The following is an 8734-nucleotide window of genomic DNA, read 5'->3' as shown; positions in this document are numbered from 1 at the left end:
CATACACGATTCATACTATTATACTTTGAACACAAATACGAAAGCAAAGATACATACGAGTTAGAATGAAAATCCTCAAGTCCAATTATCATTAGTTACACTTGTAGGGCGTAAGCGAGAACTTATGTTGTGTGGCCATACAGGTTTAACGAACCCTCATTCGGACGGTTCACTACCGTTAGCGAATGAAATATAATTTTATCAGAATAGTGTATGTTCTAACACTATTACGCAGAGGTAAGATTCAGGTAAGCTTTGATAATTGGGTGCTCGTGATACAAACAACATCTTTTGGATGTATACGCTATGATAATCTTTTTACACTAAATCTCGTGGTTCAAAAACATATTTTACAAATACACCTATGATTTCACCAACGTTTTCATTGACAGATTTTTCTATGTTTTTCTCAGGTCCTTGAATACTAGGTGATACATGCTTCCGCACTATACTTTTTGATACTTTCTTGGATGTCAAGTATACATGCATACGTGGAGCGTCTTTTGACTTATTCTTAAATTGTATCGCATATGTTTCAATTGTACTTTAAATGTTGTAATGTAACTAGTTGTCGAACTACTTTGTAAACCCTGAAACATCCTTACTTTTGAAATGAATGCGACATATTTTGGTCAAACATTATTTTAAAAGATTTATGACCATGTAACGGGACCTAAGTAGACGGCGCCGTCAATGACGATTTTGTCGGGTCGCTACAGATGGTATCAGAGCTCTTTGTTGTAGGGATTTAGAGTTCATTGGTGTGAACCCCGAGTCATAGGGTACATTAGTGAGTCTAGACTACAACCGGCATATAGATTTGAAGTTGGAATTACTTGACTACTTGTGCATTTATACTCGAACTCTTCTATTCGTATCTAACTCTTATTTCATCTTAATCTCACGTAGTTTAATTTGATTGACCCGCCACCTTGACTTTATGAGGTAATGTCGAATGCACATATGAATTAGGGTAATATAATTTCCAGGATTATATTACGGTGACTCACTTGGACGTTCCGACATTATAACATAAAGAATTTAGGGCGAGTCATGAAAAATTTTCTATCTTTATTTTATATCACAATTAGTATTATTGAGAATACTAATCAACGATATTCTTGTGTCTTGAAGGAATAATGCCTCCTCGCCGAGTCCCATGTAATGAAACTCCCGAACAAGCTCTTCAATGAATGATAGCCACCGCCGTAGATGCGGCCACGGCCGGTCACTCATCCAACAACAATAACAATAACAACAACCACAACAACAACAACAATGGAGCCGGTAACTCAAACGAGGAATGCTCCTACAAAGCTTTTATGGGGTGCAAACCTCATACTTTTGATGGGACCGGAGGACTGGTTGCTCTTACTTGATGGTTTGAGCAAACGGAAGCCGTTTTTAGCATAAGCGGTTGTCGGGACCAAGACAAGGTCAAATATTCCACCCACACTTTTGATGGTATCGCTCTCGCGTGGTGGAACGCGTATGTACAATCGATGTGCACCGATGAAGCCCACGCTCTCTCTTGGCCCAATTTAGAAGAAAAGATGATCATCGAATACTTCCCGCGTGAAGAGACTTGCAAGCTAGAACAAGAGCTAAGAACTTCAAAAGCAGTCGGGAACGACCTCAAAGCCTATAATCAAGGATTCGCCGAGCTATCCTTGATGTGTCCAAACCTCGTGAACCCCGAGTCGCTAAGGGTTGAACTTTACGTGGATGGCCTCCCTAAGAGCATCAAACACGGGGTAATGTGATCCAAACCCACTAACCTACAAGAAGCTTTTAAGATGGCCCGTCAATTAATTGAAATGGTGGACGAAATTGTAGTACCGGTACCTAAGGCCGAGGATAAGTCGGGTGGCAACAAAAGAAAATGGGAAGCCACTCCATCAAACAACTATAACAACAACTTCACCAAAAAGCCTTTCACCTCCGACGGCAAGAAGAGTTATGCCGGAAACTTGCTTTATTGTAACAAGTGCTACAAACATCATCTTGGTGAATGTGGCAAACCATTTTGCGTCAAGTGTCAAAGGAGTGGCCACGTAGCCCACGATTGTAGGAATACCGCCCCCGTTGCTCAAAAGGGGCTCAATGCACCAAGACCGAGTGTTTGTTATGAATGTGGCCAACCGAGTCATTATAGGAATGCGTGCCCAAAGAAGAAAGCTAACCCCCAATACACGCGGTCGAGCTTTCGACATTAACATCGAGGAAGCCCGAGATGAAAATGAACTAGTCACGGGTAGGTTTCTTCTCAACAATTCTTATGTCTCTTGCTTATTCGATTTGGGTGCCGATAAGAGTTTTGTATCCAAGACTTTGACTCATTCTTTTTGCACTCCACCACTTTCACTAGATACTACTTACATCATTGAAGTGGCCAATGGGAAACTATTGAGAGCCGAAAATTTTTACCGGGGGTGTACGTTAAACTTAATGGGTAAAGAGTTTGAAATTGACTTGATACCTATAGAACTAGGGAGCTTCGATGTAATAATTGGTATGGATTGGCTAGCCAAAACTAAATCTCACATCCTTTGTGATCTTAAGGCGATTCAAATTCCTATCAAGAATGGTGAACCTTTGATTGTCTATGGTGATAAGAGTTGCACCGGACTCAACCTGGTCTCGTGCCTTAAAGTTGAAAAATACCTTCGTAAAGGTTGTTTCACGATTCTAGCCCACGTTAAGAAAGTCGAGACCGATGAGAAACATATCGCTGATGTGCCAATTGTTAGTGACTTTTCCGATGTCTTTCCCAACGAATTACCGGGTCTTCCACCTCATCGACCGGTAGAATTCCAAATCGATCTTATTCCGGGAGCCGCACCCGTAGCACTTGCACCGTATAGACTTGCTCCATCCGAAATGCAAGAATTGCAAAGTCAAATCCAAGAACTACTTGACCGTGGTTTTATCCAACTAAGCCATTCACCATGGGGCACTCCGATTTTATTCGTTAAGAAGAAAGATGGATACCTACGAATGTGCATCGATTATCGTGAACTAAACAAAATTGACGGTTAAGAACCGATATCCTCTTCCACGCATCGACGACCTCTTTGATCAACTACAAGGATCTCGTGTATATTCGAAAATCGATCTCTGCTCGGGTTATCATCAACTAAGGGTTAAGGGATAAGATGTCTCCAAAACCGCTTTCCAGACTCGCTATGGTAGTTACGAATTCCTTATCATGCCGTTTGGTCTAACTAATGCACCGGCGGTGTTCATGGACCTCATGAACTGCGTGTGCAAACCGTATCTCAACAAATTCGTTATTGTATTCATCGATGATATCTTGGTCTACTCTAAAAGCGAAGAAGAACACGAACAACACCTCCGACTCGTGCTTGAACTCTTGAGACAAGAACGACTCTATGCCAAATTCTCCAAGTGTGAATTTTGGTTGAAGGAAGTTCAATTTCTTGGTCATGTTGTAAGCGATCAAGGTATTAAGGTTGATCCTGTGAAAATCGAAGCCAATAGAAAATGGGAAACTCCTACCACTCTTACTCACATTCGAAAATTCTTGGGCCTCGCCGGGTATTATCGTAGGTTCATCGAAAATTTCTCTTTGGTTGCACGTCCTCTAACCGCGTTAACTCACAAGGGAAGAAAATTCATTCGGGCAACCGAACAAGAGTCCGCATTTCAAATCTTGAAGAAAAAGTTAACCACCAAGCTTATCTTATCGCTTCCCGAGGGCAATGATGATTTTGTTGTATATTGCGATGCCTCGAAACATGGTTTTGGGTGTGTATTAATGCAACGAAAGAAGGTTATTGCTTATGCTTCCCGAAAATTGAAAATCCATGAACGGAACTACACGACACATGATCTCGAACTCGGAGCCGTTGTCTTTGCACTCAAAATGTGAAGACACTATCTCTATGGGACCAAAAGTACCATCTTCACCGATCACAAAAGCCTTCAACACATCTTCGATCAAAAGCAACTAAACATGAGACAATGACGGTGGATCGAAACTTTAAACGATTACAATTGTGAGCTCTGTTACCATCCCGGGAAGGCAAATGTGGTAGCCGATGCCTTAAGTCGAAAGGAAAGAGTGGTGCCTCTTCGTGTCCGAGCCTTAAACATCACCATCCACACCAATCTTAATAATCAAATTCGTGTAGCCCAAGATGAGGCTCTCAAGGATGAAAACATCTCTCTCGAACGCTTAAACGTCCTCGCCTCACAATTCGAAGTTAAAGATACCGGACTCCGATATTTCGCCGGAAGAATTTGGGTACCTAGTTATGGGGACTTACGAAGCCTTATTTTAGACGAAGCCCATAAGTCAAGATATTCGATTCACCCCGGTGCCAACAATATTGGTGGCCGAACATTAAAAGGGACGTTGCTACTTATGTTGGAAATGCCTAACTTGCTCCAAAGTCAAAGCCGAACATCAAAGGCCATCCGGGTTACTTCAACAACCCAAAATCCCGCAATGGAAGTGGGGAAGAATAACGATGGACTTTATCACCAAACTACCCAAGACGATAGGCGGTTATGATACCATTTGGGTTATTGTTGACCGTCTCACCAAATCCGCCCACTTCCTAGCCATGAAGGAAACCGACAAAATGGAAAAACTTGCACAACTTTACATTAAGGAAATCGTAGCCCTTTACGGTGTACCGTTATCTATTATTCTCGACCGAGATGGACGTTTTGTTTCTAGATTTTGGCATACCTTGCAAGAAGCGTTGGGAACACGTTTAGACATGAGCACCGCATACCATCCGTAAACCGACAGACAAAGCGAAAGCACAATTCAAACCTTGGAAGATATGTTACGAGCTTGCGTTATCGATTTTTGAAAAGCTTGGGATAGGCACTTGCCTCTCGCCGAATTCTCTTACAACAATAGTTATCATGCGAGTATCAACGCCGCCTCTTTCGAAGCGTTATATGGTCGCAAATGACGTTCATCTCTTTTTTGGGCCGAAGTAGGCAACACACAAATCACCGGACCCAAACTCATTCATGAAACAACCGAGAAGATCGTTCAAATCCGAGATAGGCTTGGGACGGCCCGTAGTCATCAAAAGAGCTATACCGACACTAGACGTAATGACCTAGAATTCCAAGTCGGTGCCCGCGTAATGTTAAAACTCGCACCTTGGAAAGGTGTAATCCGTTTCGGGAAACGTGGAAAGTTAAATCCGCGGTATATTGGTCCTTTCGAAATTTTGGAGCGTGTTGGAACCGTTGCTTATCGTCTAGATCTTCCGCCTCAATTGAGCTCCGTTCATCCTACTTCCCATGTATCAAATTTGAAGAAGTGCCTTGCCGAACCCGAACTCATCATCCCTCTCGAGGAGCTTACTATTGGTGACAAACTTCATTTTGTGGAAGAACCGGTTGAAATCGTGGACCACTCCGTCAAAACGCTAAAACAAAGTCGAATTCCGATTGTTAAAGTCCGTTGGAATGCCAAGAGGGGACCCGAGTTTACTTGGGAAAGACAAGATCAAATGTAAAAGAAGTACCCTCACTTATTCGTGGATTCGGAGGCGCAAGATCCCGAGGAAGAAACAACGACTACTACGCCTATTTAAATTTCGGAACGAAATTTCTTTTAAGAGTAGGTAATGTAACATCCCGCCTTTTTCCGTTTACCTTCTGTTATATTATTTTAAAGTCCGTTATATTTATAACATCTTCCGTTAATACGCGTTTTTAAAATATCTCGTTTAGGTAATTCACGCACTCGCTTTTAAACTCGAGGGACTAAACTTGCCAAATGACAAAAGATGTTACTAGGTCAAATGGTCAAACCATCATCTCTTCCACTCATTCACCTCCTCACTATTTTACTACTTCCACTTTATTCTTTCAAACACCAAATCAAAGATTCATCATCCATTTCAAATCTAGCAAGCATCAACTCAAACAAATTACATATTTGGAATCTTTGCATCTTCCTCTTCGAATCCATACCAACTTTATTGCATTTGGATAACTTTTTAAAAACACTAGATTTTGTGTTCATGATGTTTTTAACTTATAAAAGTGTTAATTAGTGTGTATGGCTCAAGTCTAACATGAATATGTGATTTATATGCTCGATCTTGTTGTTTTGAGTAACTAGCATGAACTTGATAAATGGGTGTGTTTAATCGTGAGTTTTGGTTGCTTAAATGTTGTTAAATGTTAAAAGTGCATGTATTAAATGTGTTACTAACATCACTAGCTTCAATTTGATGTGTATGTTGACTTAGAAAGACTCCATAAACTTAATTGCTAAATTTGTGATTTAGAATTAGGGTTTGATAGAAGTAAAATGGATTTTTGATGCATTGAATGCTCTGCAATGTTAATTGTAAGTGTTTAGTTGTATTGTATGCGTAATTACCTACGAAACGGCATATTATATGTGTGCATTTGGGTTCTGAATCATTGGTTGCATTTATGAGCTTGAATATCATTAATGATGAACATTTAATGTGGTTTTGGTTGTTGTAAATGCAAAAATTGAGTGTTGATATGTGTTTAGTTGTACTCCTCGTTAAATTACCTTTTCAATGATGTATGGTATGCGTTTTAGGTATTTACGGTTCATTAGTTATGATAAATTGAAGTTTGGATGAGACTTGAACAATTGAAACAGCCCAGGTACCAGCTCCTGCACAGTGTCGCGGCGCGGCCCTTCTGTGTCGCGGCGCGGCAATAGCCGCGTTCAGGGACTGATCAACCTTGTCATTTTACGAAAAATTCTAACCATGATACGCACCTCCGATAACCATGTAACTTGTTCTAACATGCTTATATATATTTAAAAACCTCAGAAAAATAGTTCGAGACCCGACCCGAACGTGTTGACTTTTTCGTTGACTTTGACTTGACCAAAGTTGACTTTTATTCAAACGTAACCGAATACTTATGCAATCGTTCTAACATGCTTTAATACTTGTACCTTGAAATGTCCCGTTCTTATTGATTAAAAACGTTCCATATTAATTGATTTCGTTGCGAGGTTTTGACCTCTATATGAGACGTTTTTCAAAGACTGCATTCATTTTAAAACAAACCATAACCTTTATTTCATCAATAAAGGTTTAAAAAGCTTTACGTAGATTATCAAATAATGATAATCTAAAATATCCTGTTTACACACGACCATTACATAATGGTTTACAATACAAATATGTTACAACAAAATAAGTTTCTTGAATGCAGTTTTTACACAATATCATACAAGCATGGACTCCAAATCTCGTCCTTATTTAAGTATGCGACAGCGGAAGCTCTTAATAATCACATGAGAATAAACATGCTTAAAACGTCAACAAAAATGTTGGTGAGTTATAGGTTTAACCTATATATATCAAATCATAATAATAGACCACAAGATTTCATATTTCAATATACATCCCATACATAGAGATAAAAATCATTCATATGGTGAACACCTGGTAACCGACATTAACAAGATGCATATATAAGAATATCCCCATCATTCCGGGACACCCTTCGGATATGATATAAATTTCAAAGTACTAAAGCATCCGGTACTTTGGATGGGGTTTGTTAGGCCCAATAGATCTATCTTTAGGATTCGCGTCAATTAGGGTGTCTGTTCCCTAATTCTTAGATTACCAGACTTAATAAAAAGGGGCATATTCGATTTTGATAATTCAACCATAGAATGTAGTTTCACGTACTTGTGTCTATTTTGTAAATCATTTATAAAACCTGCATGTATTCTCATCCCAAAAATATTAGATTTTAAAAGTGAGACTATAACTCACTTTCACAGATTTTTACTTCGTCGGGAAGTAAGACTTGGCCACTGTTGATTCACGAACCTATAACAATATATACATATATATTAAAGTATGTTCAAAATATATTTACAACACTTTTAATATATTTTGATGTTTTAAGTTTATTAAGTCAGCTGTCCTCGTTAGTAACCTATAACTAGTTGTCCACAGTTAGATGTACAGAAATAAATCGATAAATATTATCTTGAATCAATCCACGACCCAGTGTATACGTATCTCAGTATTGATCACAACTCAAACTATATATATTTTGGAATCAACCTCAACCCTGTATAGCTAACTCCAACATTCACATATAGAGTGTCTATGGTTGTTCCGAAATATATATAGATGTGTCGACATGATAGGTCGAAACATTGTATACGTGTCTATGGTATCTCAAGATTACATAATATACAATACAAGTTGATTAAGTTATGGTTGGAATAGATTTGTTACCAATTTTCACGTAGCTAAAATGAGAAAAATTATCCAATCTTGTTTTACCCATAACTTCTTCATTTTAAATCCGTTTTGAGTGAATCAAATTGCTATGGTTTCATATTGAACTCTATTTTATGAATCTAAACAGAAAAAGTATAGGTTTATAGTCGGAAAAATAAGTTACAAGTCGTTTTTGTAAAGGTAGTCATTTCAGTCGAAAGAACGACGTCTAGATGACCATTTTAGAAAACATACTTCCACTTTGAGTTTAACCATAATTTTTGGATATAGTTTCATGTTCATAATAAAAATCATTTTCTCAGAATAACAACTTTTAAATCAAAGTTTATCATAGTTTTTAATTAACTAACCCAAAACAGCCCGCGGTGTTACTACGACGGCGTAAATCCGGTTTTACGGTGTTTTTCGTGTTTCCAGGTTTTAAATCATTAAGTTAGCATATCATATAGATATAGAACATGTGTTTAGTTGATTTT

This window comes from Rutidosis leptorrhynchoides, chromosome 4 (assembly GCF_046630445.1).
Source record: "Rutidosis leptorrhynchoides isolate AG116_Rl617_1_P2 chromosome 4, CSIRO_AGI_Rlap_v1, whole genome shotgun sequence".
NCBI classification, from domain to species: Eukaryota; Viridiplantae; Streptophyta; class Magnoliopsida; order Asterales; family Asteraceae; genus Rutidosis; species Rutidosis leptorrhynchoides.
Note: the sequence above shows the minus strand (reverse complement) of the source record.